This window comes from Paroedura picta, chromosome 10 (assembly GCF_049243985.1).
Source record: "Paroedura picta isolate Pp20150507F chromosome 10, Ppicta_v3.0, whole genome shotgun sequence".
In the NCBI taxonomy this organism is placed as follows: Eukaryota; Metazoa; Chordata; class Lepidosauria; order Squamata; family Gekkonidae; genus Paroedura; species Paroedura picta.
Genome location: NC_135378.1, coordinates 23294881 through 23309165, shown reverse-complemented (window position 1 = coordinate 23309165; position 14285 = coordinate 23294881). Strand labels below are relative to the sequence as shown.

The following is a 14285-nucleotide window of genomic DNA, read 5'->3' as shown; positions in this document are numbered from 1 at the left end:
CATCGTCATCGTCATCGTCATTATTTATTATTATTATTATTATTATTATTATTATTATTATTGTATTAATACCCCGCCTCCCCCCGAAGGCTCCAGGTGGCTTACATAACCCCATCCCCTAAAAACCATAAAATAATTTGTTACTGTTGTTTATTCTTGTTTCTAGACAACTTTGTTACCATCCCTAATGTTGTCCCACACTTTCCTCATTTCCCCCACATTCTTTCCTAAACTAGTTTTTCTTGTAGTTTTATTCCCCATTGCTAAATGAATTCAGATCCCAACTTCTTGCTCAGAATCCAAACATATTTTTCCCATCTCATGGATTGCTGCCGAAGTGGGCAGAAAGAATGTGGGGGGAATGAGGTCTGATTCAGATAGAAGTGTGCACTGAAGAAGTATATATCAAATTGTCTTGTTCCTGGCTTTTGTATATCAAATTGTATCATTCCTGGCAAGGAATACAACATTTTAGGCTCATTGTGGGTCTAGTACACAAGTGAATCTATTAAAGATTCTCCATCAACTCTTTTATTAAAGCATAACTGTTGCACTTTTTTAATTGAATTCAACAGAAAATTATACAATCCATTACAGTTAAAAGAGAGTAATTACTTGAGCCTAGGAAAGTATGTTACCCTAAGACAAGCAGGTCAAAAGAAGCCCCTTCTAAGAAAAAGCTCCCAATTAAATCAGCATCCCATCTTCATTGGGTTTTTAAAATCATTTCCTAATAATAGCTAGAATACCCATTTTATAAAGGTGAACAGTCTTGGCTAGTTAATTATCATATAACTTCAAACCCCACAGAAAGATACCTATACTAGAAATATGTATAATTGTCCATTCATTCTCACTACTTTTTAGCATAACAAAGTCTATTTAAAAATAATGTTTACAAGTTTACATGGAATATATATATTTGGTCTTCAATCATGCATGCCCAGGATAATGCCGATCACTACTTTGGGATCTGGAAGTGAGTTTCTTCCAGGCCAGATTGGCCAGGGATTCTGGTCTTGGGATGGGGGCATCATCTGGGCATGGAACTGGGGTCACTGTGGGTGGGCAGGTAGTTGTGAATTTCCTGCATTCTGCTGGGGGTTGGACTAGATGACCCCAGAGATCCCTTACAACTCTATGATTTGATTATTCTAATAGACCAACAACAGAAAAAAGAACCTATCCTAGGCTACAATAAACAATTTCACAATGAATGCAACTAAACGTGTCTAATCTCTTCTTTTTATTTGAACAACCAAAACGGCCTCTAGATTATAACCGTTTTCAAGTAAGTTTTCATCAGTGGTTGTTTTTTGTTTGCTAATGAAGTCCTTCACTAGGATCAATTCTTCTTGGCAGGATTTAAATAATATATATGTGGCCTTTTGGCTTCATTGTACTCATTTTGTTGTACGTCCTTTTTTTTGTGGTGGATTCTAATAGACCTGCATCTTCTATGTCTTTACTTCTGTGAAGCTGGACATTCTTGTGATTCTCAGAGGCCTCAACAGGAGTTAAATGGCTTCTTATTGACTCAAAGCCATATGGTTATGTTCCTTCTTTATTTCTTGCTCCTTTCCAAGGTGATTCTACTCTAGGTTTCTAAACTCCTTTTTTGGCATGTTTAGTTGAGAGGTTGTTGTTAGGTGCAAAGTCATGTCTGACCCATCGCAACCCCATGATCCTCCAGGCCTTTCTGTCCTCTATCATTCTCCAGAGTCCATTTAAGTTTGAACCTACTGCTTCAGTGACTCCATCCAGCCACCTCATTCTCTGTCATCCCCTTCTTCTTTTGCCCTCAATCACTCCCAGCATTAGGCTCTTCTCCAGAGAGTCCTTCCTTCTCATGAGGTGGCCAAAGTATTTGAGTTTCATCTTCAAGTTGAGAGGTTACACCTGTTCTATGTTTGGTTAGCAGAAATACCCCCTGTGACCTTTCTGGTCAAGTCCAACAACTGTTTCCATGTATTCCTGGCTATATTGACTTCAACAGGATTTATTGACTTGCTCACAAACTAATCTAGATTCAACCTTTGTTGCACTGAGTCACAAATCGCTTGGGCTTGCCTTATTCTGTGTCATGGAAGTTGGCTAGCTATTTTAAGATGTCTTTTGGGATAAGGAAGTTGACATACTGAACAGGGGACTGAGTATTAGTGCCTTGTACCAAATCAAATATAATGACATTTTTTTTTATACACATGGCTACTTAGTTTGCTGCAATCTCCATAGAGGAGGTTTCATTAGGAAGGCTTTCCAAAAAGTGACAGGATAATGCCTTTGGGGTTTATGATACTTTTCAAATCAGTAATCCCCAGCAGCAAGGGGAGATCTTGTAGGATAATAGTTTGGTTAAGAAGAAAGTTACATCTGGAAATCAACGTATGAAAAGCCAGTTAAGGCACTATTATAAATTACTATAGTTGCATGCTTGATATGGATTTGGGGAAGAATTGTCATAAAAATTAACACATACTGGGCAACTCTGGCTATTCAAAAATACCTATTGCCTTCATATGTCATTCTCAATCTTTGGCACTATATCAATGTTAAAAGATTTATTGAGTTGGCACCTTTGTATTCCACCTTCTCTTTACACCATCCCTACAGATTAAGGCAGACTTTCTCAAACAGGCTTTCATGAAAACCCTGGAATTTCTGGATGGCCCTGGAAGGGTTTCCTGAAATGGTTGAAGTTCTTCTTTCTTCAAGAAGAACAGATCAGTGTGTGCTTTTTGCTCAAGCAAGCAAGCAGACATTAGGCTTAGCTCTCTTCATCTGCTGATGGGTGGCATGTAGTCTGCCTGATGTGTGTACAAGTGGGTGTATGTATGTATATGTATGTGTGTGTGTATACCTATAGAGAGAGAGAGAGAGAGAGTGAGACAGGCCCATTACCAGAAAAGTTTGTAGAGGGGGGGGGGATGAGTACATGGTCAATCAGCAATCATGATATATTTTCTCTGCTTTATTTCAACATGATTTTCACACTCCCACATACCTTGCAGGCTTTGTTTTAAAGCAGGAGGTCTCTTCTGCCCTGCTAACTCTGTCCTAGGGCTATTATGCATATACAGGTTTTCTCCAGAATCAGCTTTTTAAAAAACAGTTGCATTATGCCTGTGCTCTAATACTGCATTGTTTTTTTTCTCTCCATACGATTATGCATTTGAAAGACTTACTACACTGAATCCTTAAGTGGGGGGCACTTCCTCCATTGTGCTAGACACTCATTGGCAGCCCATGGTAAGCTGTAGTGTTACCTGTTGGCCATTCTGGCCCATGCTGCTGACAGGGCCTCATGGAAATTGTATTTGATAGACAATGGAGATCTCAACAAGAAATTTCCATGGGGGTACACAGCCAATGCTACAACCCTTCCTCCTCAGAGGTATACTGTTCCTCTTACAGAGTGGATTGAAATGACTCTGAGGGAATGAATAAATTAATTTCTGCTGGTGTAATATTGTAATAGCAGAGGTAGGAAGGTCTGCACCAAACAAGGGTGTCTCAAGTTCCCATTGGTGGATTGGCCTGCCCCTTCACCCATTAGTGTACAGTGGCACAGGGGAGGAGACCAAAAACATGCATGCGGAAACAGGAATCTTCAGCACTATCATAAAAGAAAAGTTGTAGTAAAGCTAGTTTCAAATACTGTACAGAAACCAGCAGAAAAGGTGCATTGTCTGTTATGAGTGGGGAGGACAATGCATAATAAAAATGCTATTGTGAGTTTTCTGTAGCAAAAATGGCACCACATGCAGAATTTTAAAAAGTCTTTTTCCAGGACCATTTGTGATGTTTCCTGCTGCACATAATACCCCCTAGTCAGTTGCCTAGGGAATTAACATTTGGAAGATTTACGACATGTTTCACACCTTTTTACCTCATGTCCTTCCTTTGTCCTCACAGAGGATTTTCACTTGAAAGACTTGTGACTGATTTCACATCAGCCCTGAATACTTATTGGGGGGTCATGGCAAATGATTGATGGGTGCACTTTTTTTCACCATTGTGGCTATGGATTTGATGGGAGCCCAAGAGTCTGGGGGAGCCCTGGAACCAAGTGTTATATCGGTGATCCCTTTTCATTGGGGAGGAGTGTCCTTTATTATGTGTAGGAAAAACTCATTCGGAAAGAAACTGTAAGAAATTGTGTTAGTACTGATGTCACCACAAGCTCAACTGGCCATTCAACTTCCATTGGGAATGCAAAGCCATCGTAGCAGGCAAACCTTCATGCTCTGGGTCAAGAACTGCTATTCACTTCTGAAAATCCTTCATGTCACACAATTGTTTAGCTACAGATATACCAAAAGACCAAGAACAAAGCCCCTGTCGGCTGGGTGCATTGTCTTTAGCGGCAATTTCTTGCTGTAGGATTCAAGCCGTTATTTGAAGTTTGATGAAATGGACACAAATCACAGCAGGTTTTAAAAGAATCCTAAGGGAATAGTGAAGAGATCTCTGCCAACTTTCCTTCCCTTTCAAAGAGAAAAAAGGTGAAAAAGAAATAACTGCCATCTCCCTTTTTAATCAAATCCATGCTCTCATCTTGCCATTGAGATTTTGAGCACAATTTAAGCTTGGTTTGATTTTCCCAATTGTTAGTCCTGTAATATTGCACCAAAAGGCCATGTGATGGTATTAGGGACAAGAATGCTTCCATGATTTAAAGCACAGACGCACACACACACACATAGCCACTGATCTCTGTTAATCAGAAATAAGTACAGGTGCTGATGAGGTCGAATTATGCATGCAGATTACCTTGGTGGGTTTGAACTATTTAAATGAAAATGTGGCATTTATCTGCAGTTCATAATTACAGTAATTACGGTTCTCCCCGCAGTTGAAAACTGATTTAGAAACCTGATAATCCGCTGATATTAACAGCTTACAAATAGTCAAGCAATTTAGCATGAGTCCTTTTTTAACGTCCACATCATAGGCCAGGTTATTTATGGCCAATACAATAGAAGATGCTCATCACCACCTTGCACAGAGCCACTTGCATGAAGGTATCTCTACCTTAACTGTCATAATGTTTATATTGTCTGCTCATTTACTTATCTCAGCCCCTTTGGGGTTCTCTTTCATTTGCAGATGGAAAAGTAGGTTTGAGGAAGTTGCCTCAAGCCAAATTCACCCTGGAGAGTTTTGCAAGTTCCGTTGGTTAAGCTTTTGTGTATGTGTGTGTGTGAGAGAGTCAATTGTACTATTATACATCCCATATGCATTCCTGGCAAATGTTGATAGCATTAGCTTTCTGCAGTCTATCCATCACTTTCCAAACTATATAGGCAAACCTGTTGTTTGGAGAGTATTTATTTGGTTTCTGGGCACATTGGATTGGAATGACCCTGCTTCAAGTCATCCATAGATAACTTTACCATGCAATCTCACCCCATTTCCCCCTTCAGTATAACCCCCATCATATCTGGCTTTTGTCCATGTAGATCCAATGATCCCCAGCATAGCCTTCTCCTGATCAATGAAAACTGTTGAGACCTTTGAACTAGACATGGTCCTAGGTCCCTCCAGAAAATAGAGCTGCAGAGTAACAGATATTTGCAGTTATTGGTCACATTTTATGGATGGGGCACAGATCCAGACTCACAGCACTTGAAAAGAATAATTTTTTACTGGAAAGGTTATGCATGAAAATATTTCATATTTATCTGCTTCAGTCTCCTTATTGAAGCAGTGCACCAAAGCATAAAACTAGTTACAAATAAAAACATTGTAAATCCCTATGGCTAGGCTACAAGCAGGACTACATGCCCACACATCAGCTGATGGAGAGAGCCGAGAGCTTAATGAGCTTCTGCAAGCAGAAAAACTTCTCTTCCTGACGAAGGAAGAAGTGGGTGGTTGTCCAACTTAAACAAAGGGATCTACCAGCCTCATGTGCTGAGGAATTTCCATTCCTCTTGACTTCAGTGCCACAAGTGACCATTTGGTGTCTCTAGTGAGCTCAAAGGTGCAACTTAACAGTTTAACAGCTTACCAACAACACTTCAGGGTTGACTTCACCAAATTATTTGCTGCTTGCAATTCCAACAAAAACTCAGGTTGGATCCAACCAACAGTCTTTTTGCTAAAGTATGATCAGCAGTTCAATTCTCAATAGAGTTCTACCCTCCTAAGGCTTCAACAGCTGAACTGTCTGAACAAAGAAGCTTTCTTTAAGGCCCCTTTCAAGTCTGAACAGGACTGTATTAAGGAGGAGTGAGGGGGGGGATGAAAAGACAATGGTAGCAGCCACACTTTTCACTGTGGCCCCCTGTGCCTCCTTAAGTCCTGCTCCTGAGGGTCAATGGTTCCCCAGGCACAAGGCTGGAGATAAAACGAGGGACTGTAGGGGGAGGTGAAGATAAAAGGAAATTGCCTTCCCTCATCCATAAACAGACATGCTGTTCCACCAGTGGAAGTGCTATTATGCTTTTGAAACAGCAAGTTAGGTTCCAATCCGTGATCTTAATACAACAATCCTTGAAGGCCAGTTGGTGATACTGGGGTGAATCCTACCGTTATTCTATAATTCCATTGAGCAAAATTACTTTTCACAGTGGTATGGTGTGACATAATCTGATGGTGGAGCCGATGGGGATCTACTCATCTGTATGTGTATTGCCAAAAAGTTTTAACAAAAAAAAAAAGAGTTTATTTCTTTTCAATAAATTGTTTTTGCTGAACATGCCAAGCCTGTTTATTTCAGAAGTCATCTGGGAACCTTACACTATATAGAGATACTCCAGCCTAAACCCAGAATAGATTAGACTGCATAGTGTTGAACTGTTAGTAATTGGGTTGTTAGCTCTGGATTGGGAAATGGGTTGGGATTTGGGGTGGGGAGGGACCTCAGTGGAGTATAATGCTATGAAGTTCACCCCTCCTCCAAAGCAGCCATTTTCTCCAAGGGAACTGATCTGTGTCACCTTGAGATGAGCTGTAAACTCAGGGGATCCTGGAGATATGGAACACAGTTTATCGTCTTAGGCATTCCACTGCAAAACACTCAGCCAATAAATGGATTGTTGCTAAGAGCAGTACCAAAGATTATGGTGATTGCTTAAGGAAATATTATGCTTCTGTTTTGTTTGCATATTTGGTGGTGATGGTGGAAAATGTCATTAAGTCTCAGCCCATTTCAACCTCATTCAAAAGGTCAGGATATATTTTAATTCTGGACGGTTGGTGATCCTAGCTGCAGCCTCTGAAATCAGCTGTGCATAGCCTCTTTATGACAGAATCCTTTCCCTTGGCTCAAATAGAAAGAGTGTGGTAGATGTTATTCTCGGGAACCACTCATCTCAGGAAATGCAAGCTTCTCTTGAATGCTGATGGCATTAACATGGCTGAGAAGTTCTAAGATTGTCATCCAGAAGAAGGGTGGGCGAGATGGAGTCTGTGAGGAGCTGATAGCAGCAAAATGGCACCCAGATTCCTTGGCAGTGGTCGAGACAGCAAGGGGACAGAGGACAGGATAAGGACATAATCCAGCCAGAGTTTGCTGATGTTCCTGCCAAATAACTGGAGAAAATCTTTGAATAAAATATGCCTTTCAAAGGTTTTTAAAAAAGTCTCAGCCAATTTAAAATGAGTCCATAGGGTTTTCAAATGAAATGAAAATACGTGATTGGCCATTGCCTGTCTCTATATTACAGTCCTGGATTTCCTTTGTGGTCTCCCATCCAAAAACTAACCAGGGTTAAACCTGCTTAGTTTCCAAGATCTTATCAAATCAGGGCTGACTCTGCACTTACGTTGTTTTTTCCATTGTTGATCCTGTTGAATTCAGATCGATTTGAACCCCAGTCTTCCTCTTTCCTCCCCACCCAAAAAGAAAGAAAGAAAGAAAGAAAGAAAGAAAGAAAGAAAGAAAGAAAGAAAGAAAGAAAGAAAGAAAGAAAGAAAGAAACAGAAAGCCTTCTGCACTTGATTGGGGAAGCTCAGAGTGGGAAGGGGAGTGGTGGTCACGAAGCTGACATACCTTTCCTGAACTAGGGGGTGGGGGCAGGTAAAGTCCATGCGGCGTTGGTGCTTTATTCATTCTCTTTTGACTCCCAAGCCAGCAGCAGCCACTCAGCGAATGAGGTAAATCTCTGCTGAGAGAAGTGTGGGCTTCTGGAGCACAGTCACTATAAAACAGGGAGGAAAGTCTTGCAACTTGGAACGGGAAGTCTTTGAACTGATGACCTGGCCAATCAGGGAAGACTGCTTTGCTATGTCAGCATTGCAGGAATGGAGCAGGAAGTTAATTCACAAAAGGCAAAAATCTACACTTATACTGGTGGTGGTTTTTCAAATATGGTGGCTTATATCCGCTCTTGGATATTGTGGGGGAAAGGTAGGGTCACCGCAGATCAATCATGCATGTTGCTGAGGGAAAATTTAAAGCACCCAAAATCAAAATGGAAATCAAATTCAGTGCAGAGGAGAGGGGTTTATTTGGGCTGGGGGTGGATAAAAAGCCCCGTGCAGAGTCGACCCAGGGTAGGCTTGATTATTTGTGACTTTATTGTACCAAAAGAAGACTAATGATGAAATCCACACATTCTTTGGTAAAATAGTGTGTAAGCTTACTTATGAAGAATGTCTAACTTTCTTTTAGCCCATTAACATTGCAAGCGGCTTTGGTAATGTGTCTTTCATTGAAAACCGAGACCAAATGTTGACTTCAAATAGCTTTGACTTTGTTCCCAAAGCAGTGGACACAAAGTACAAATACTTTTTAAAGCAACTGTTTAATGTTTCATTTCAATACCAGGGTAATGCCTGCCCCAGCAATGTAAAATTAGCACTTCACATAATCTCAATACCTGAAAGTTAAAGCGCTTTCGACATTTTGGGAAATGAAAGGAGATTATTATGGGCAGCTATCCAAAAATGTTGTTAGTTAGGATTAAGTCTCTCTCTCTCTCTCTCTCTCTCTCTCTCTCTCTCTCTCTCTCTCCCTCTCTCTTTTTCTTTTTGGCACAACCACATCAGCTCACAATGTTCCAAATCACGAGAAATTACATGAGGAAATACAGAGTGACTGGAAATTCAGACATAACTTAAAACAGGAGCAATGAGGCAAATTCCCCTTTCATTGTAGGAACTTTTCAGAGACATGAAGACATTATGTGTGGTGCATTGTGGGAAGGGCAACACTTTGCACAGAACACTGCAGAAACTTTTCATATGCTGCTGGGGAATCTGAGGACTGTTTCCAGACCCACTCACCCAACCCAGACCCAAACAGAACATCATGTAGAAAGTAAACCACATGGTCCACATGGCTCAATGAACCCTCAGGACAACCATTTTAGAAAAAGAGACAGAGAGGATGTGGTTCTGGGTAGGAGATATTCAAAATAATTTGGTGGAGTGAAGTGATAAGACCAGTCAGGGAACATGTCCTTCTTCACTAGCTCTTTGTAATATTTTCACTATTTAGGAGAGGTAAATTTCTCAACCTGTTTGTATGAGATACTCACACTGGTCCCTTGACGCTATTGTCTTCAATGGGAGGGGGGGGGGGGAGGAAGACCCAAGTTCAAATTAAACTGGATTCAGCAAGATCCACAATGGAATAAACAAAGTAAGTGCAGATTCAGGCCTGGGCTCCCCTTAAGCCCATGAGTAGCTCATACTGCCTGTGAGAGTAGAAACAGCCGCAGTTCTCCTGTCTTTCAGAGACTCGCAAACTTGTTTGGTTCAGAGGATCTTCTATATCTTGTAGTTGTGAATTTCCTCCATTCTGCATGGGGTTGGACTAGATGTCACTGGAAGTCCCTTTCACCTCTATGATTCTATGATCTCTCTTCAAAGAACCCTCCACTCCAGACCTCTCTCTTCTTCAACTCCCACTCACTGGCTAAGAGCCCTTTTGGAATTCTCTATTTTATTTTATTTTATTTTATTTTATTTTATTTTATTTTATTTTATTTTATTTTATTTTATTTTATTTTATTTTATTTTATTTTATTTTATTTTATTTTATTTTATTTTATTTTATTTTATTTTATTTTATTTTATTTTATTTTATTTTATTTTATTTTATTTATATACCGCCCTCCCCGGGGGCTCAGGGCGGTTTACATAATAACATAAGAACAATACATGGAACAACTCTCCTAGGCCACTCCCACTTCCTAGGTCCTATATATCTACCTTTGGGCTCCTAGCTATGTGGATTTGCTACACTCTTATTCTTTGTTCTGTCTCTGCTCACCATTCTATCTCCCTACCCTCTTTGTCCTCAATACCATGTCATGTGCTTTCTTTACTTTCTAAGTTGGGACTGTGTAAAGGAAGCAGCTCATGAGCCAGCAAGGTAGAGTTGTTAAAGAGTGACAGACTCTAATCTGGAGAATCGAGTTTGCTTCCTCATTCCAGTTCTAGTAGGGTCACAACACTAGGGGAAGATTTCAACCTCCCCACCTACACTTATTTCCAGATCTGAAGCAGGCCTGAAGAGCCACCATTTGCCCAGCTGAGTGTAGTGGTTAAGAGTGGTGGCCTCTAATCTGGAGAACTGGGTCTGATTCCCCATTCTTCCTCCACATGCAGCCAGCTGGGTGACCTTGGGCCAGTCACAGTTCTCTCTCAGCCTCACCTATCCCACAGAGTGTCTGTTGTGAGGAAAAAAAGAGAAAGGTGTTTGTAAACTGTTTTGGGTCTCCTTCAGATAGTGAAAGCAGGGTATTAAAAAAGCTCTTCATCTCCTTCAGTGGAGGAGGTAAAGAGGTTGGAGCCAGCAGACATGGAGAGCCAGCAGGTCATGTCCATTAAAGTCTCCTTCAGCACTAGTCCCTCAAATTTCATGGGACAGGCCTTATTCACCATAGGCATGAGGAAATTGATAGGGCTGCCAACTACAGGTTGGAAAATAACTGGAGGCTTTGAGATTAAGTCTGAGAAGGGCAACGTTTAGGCAGGGAAAGGACTCCATGGGATATAATACCATAATCCAGCCTCCAAAGCAGCCATTGTCTTCAGATGAATCAATTCCTGTCATCTGGTATTCAACTGCAATTCTAGAAGATCTCAAAGTACAAGAGATCTCAAGATCTCACACAGTGGGTAAAATTGTTTTATGGTGTTTTTAATTGTTTGTTGCTATCTTATCCATATGGTGCCTCTTAATAATTGTGAAACAGCCTTGGGGGATGAACCGGTCGGCCTCTCCAGGGCCAATGAGGGTGCAGCCTGCTGCACCCTGATTGGCCCTGCCCCTACAGCTTCCACCCTCCCTGTCCGAGTTGGAGTAGGGCCAATCGGTGCAGCCAGCTGTACCGTGATTGGCCCTGCCCCCACAGCTCCCACCCTCCCTCACGGAGCCCTCACCTCTTGCCTCACAGACATGCCTGGCTGTTAGAGCCAGGCACGTCTGTGACTCTGCCGCTCCACATCCAGGTCCCTAGGTGAGAGGCCGCTGGGGGGATGGGGGAGAGGGGGCCCTTCCCAAAGGCCTGGAAAGCACACCCAGGGCCTCGCAGAGCCACCGGGTGTGCTTGCTAGGCCCCCGGGAAGTCCTCTCCCCCCCACCCTCCTCAGCGCTTCCTGCCGGCCTGGAAAGCAGCCAGGATGCTGACAGGGAGGACCCTTTCAAATCCTGTTCTTATGAACGGGCTTTGAAGCTAGTGTATCATATATTTTCTATAACAATGTTGTAAGCCGCCCTGAGCTGGCCTTGCTGAGACAAGCAGGGTATAAATTGAAAAATAAGCACAATAAATATATAAGGCCCTACAGGAGGCTACCTTAGAAAGTGCATACACATAGCTTGAAGATCTGAGGAGAGCATGCTTTGAAGTGAATTATGAATGGGGAGGAGGTTCCAGTTCTTCACACCTTTTTGCCAAGGGTGTTTTCTCCAGGGAAACTGTTGCCTGGACATTAGCTGTCGTCCCAGGAAATCTCCTGCCACCACCAGGAGATTGGCGACCCTACATCCAAAGCAGTAGCACATATACCTACGAGGCTTGTGCTTTCTGCCAATTCCCATTTTGCATCCAAGTAGCAGTTCTGACTCGAATGCCTCTTCGGATAGGATAATATGCAAACCACCAAGAACCTCAAAGCACAAAACTATACGAATGGAAAAAAGGATACATACAATTTTAATAACAATATGCAAACCCTACAAAACTATTCTCAAATCCAATATACTCCATAAGTATTCAAAGCATCGTGTAAAAGATGACACTATTTTTCTGATACTATGGTGGTCCATGTTCTCTTTGATCATAACTGGGCTTTGTGATTTTTTTGGGGGGTAGTTCTTCACTCCTCTATATATTCCCTGCAGAAGCGGATGCGAAACAGGCTGAGCTCCTGGGTCCTGTTGGGAGTTACGTATCCACTCTACGATTAACTATGAGGAGGCATTTTGCAACACTGTACTCTTGGAAGTTATGTATACACTTTGTGATTTATGATTGATTGTGAGGCGACAATATGCAGCATTATACTCTTGTGAATTTTACACGATCCTTTGATTCCTTATGGAGTATATTGGATTTGAGAATAGTTCTGTAGGGTTTGCACATTGTTATTAAAATTGTATGCATGCCTTTTCCAGTTGTATAGTTTTGTGTTTTGAGGGTCTTGGTGGTTTGCAGATCATCCTTTCTGAATTTTGCCACAAGGGGTTTTTTTGTTATTCTCGAATGTCTCTTTGGCATACCCTTGATGAGAAGTACTAACTTATCACCATGATTTTACTTTGCACGCGCATTCATCTCTAGAGAGAAAATTATGTTCAAGCAAAGCCGTTGGGGGGTGGACAGTAAAGTATGCCTAAATATCATAAGCTTTTAGGGGGGTGGGGACTGTGGGCAAGATAACCTGGGAAGGTAATTTTTCTCCCTGATTCAGAAGTAATCAAAAATGAAGAATTTATGTCTGTTAATAGTAGACTAGTGTTTTATTTGATTGATTACTAAAATCAATATTTAAGTGTCACCAATTGAGGGACTATATATTCTCCCTGGCTCATGAGAGAACTGCACAATCCCGAGAGGCTTTTCTTTCCTAAAGCAGAAACTATTTTTTAAAGGGGGAAATAAATTAATATGTCATCAGTGAAATAGAATAAGTTTTCTCCTCTCAATCTTTCTATTTTTGATTATTTCCCCAAGTTTAGCCTCTGTATATTTCATTCTTCGCCTGGGAGGCAGGGGCAGGCAGTGGTGGACAGAATCTCAATGTTCTACAGCTTCTTTTCATCGTGCAGAAATACTGCATAATCAGTTCTGCATAGGGAAATATTCTGAACTCCGCAAAGCTCAATCCTCCATGCTTCCTCTCCCATGTGTGGCATACGCTTGCACAATCACACAGGGTCCCTCTTTCCTCCTGACATCTCATCAAGTATGCAGATGTTAAAATAAACACTTGGGAGAATTGCCACATTGTAAGACTAGTTCAGTGTAAGCACAAGTGGTCCAAAAAGGTGGCGGATGGGAGGGTAGGGATGCTAGATCCAGCTTGGGAAATTCCCAGAGATTTTGGAGTGGAGCCTGAGGAAGACAAGGACCTCAGTGGGGTACAATGCCATAGAGTTCACCCTCCAAAGTATCCATTTTCTTCAGAGGAACTATTTCCCATAGTCTGGAGATGAGCTGAATTCCAGGGGATCCCTAGGGCCCACCTGGAGGCTGGCATCCCTAGGTTCACAACAATTAACCATTGGGGTATAGGTTAGGTCATGGACTGGTTCTTTGATCCATCAGTGGAAGGTACTGATGATCATGTATCATACCTGTGTTTTCCTTTCTGTTCCAAGGATACTTTATGTCTGGAATGGCGGGAATTGTGAATTGCTAATGACCATGTGGATTAGGAGGCTGTTGTTTGGAGGAGAAAAAAATGCAGTCTCTCTCCCCCACCCCCTGCTCGGCCTCTTTTGTTAGTATAGCTTGGCTCCTGGAAGAGGAAGGAGGGTGCAATCTCACCTGATTCCCACTACAGCCTTCTGACCTATCAGATTGTTAGTCCATGTGGGTCCTGAAACTTCTAGAATAAGTTTTCCCTAAGGTTGGGATAGATCGTTTGGGAGAGTGGTATGCAAGGTCACAGACTAAAGGGATTCATCCAGAGTTGGTAGACATTTCATATGTGATCACAGATGATTAGTCAATGGATAGGAAGGTTCACAAGCCTAGCAACAAGTTACCAGTAAAAAAGGTGTAAAACCAGCCACGGAACTGTCAAGCCCAGCAATTTTATTGATTATGCAGCTCTTTTAACCCATCTTTCTCCAAAAAGGGATGCAAGACAGCTTCCAA

General features: G+C 41.7%; 1 long non-coding RNA gene across 3 annotated transcripts in view; it reads left to right on the top strand.

The window, feature by feature from the left end:
* The window catches only part of LOC143818985 (uncharacterized), a 114311-nt gene that overhangs the window by 66276 nt on the left and 33750 nt on the right, over positions 1-14285 (top strand). The window lies entirely within an intron of this gene.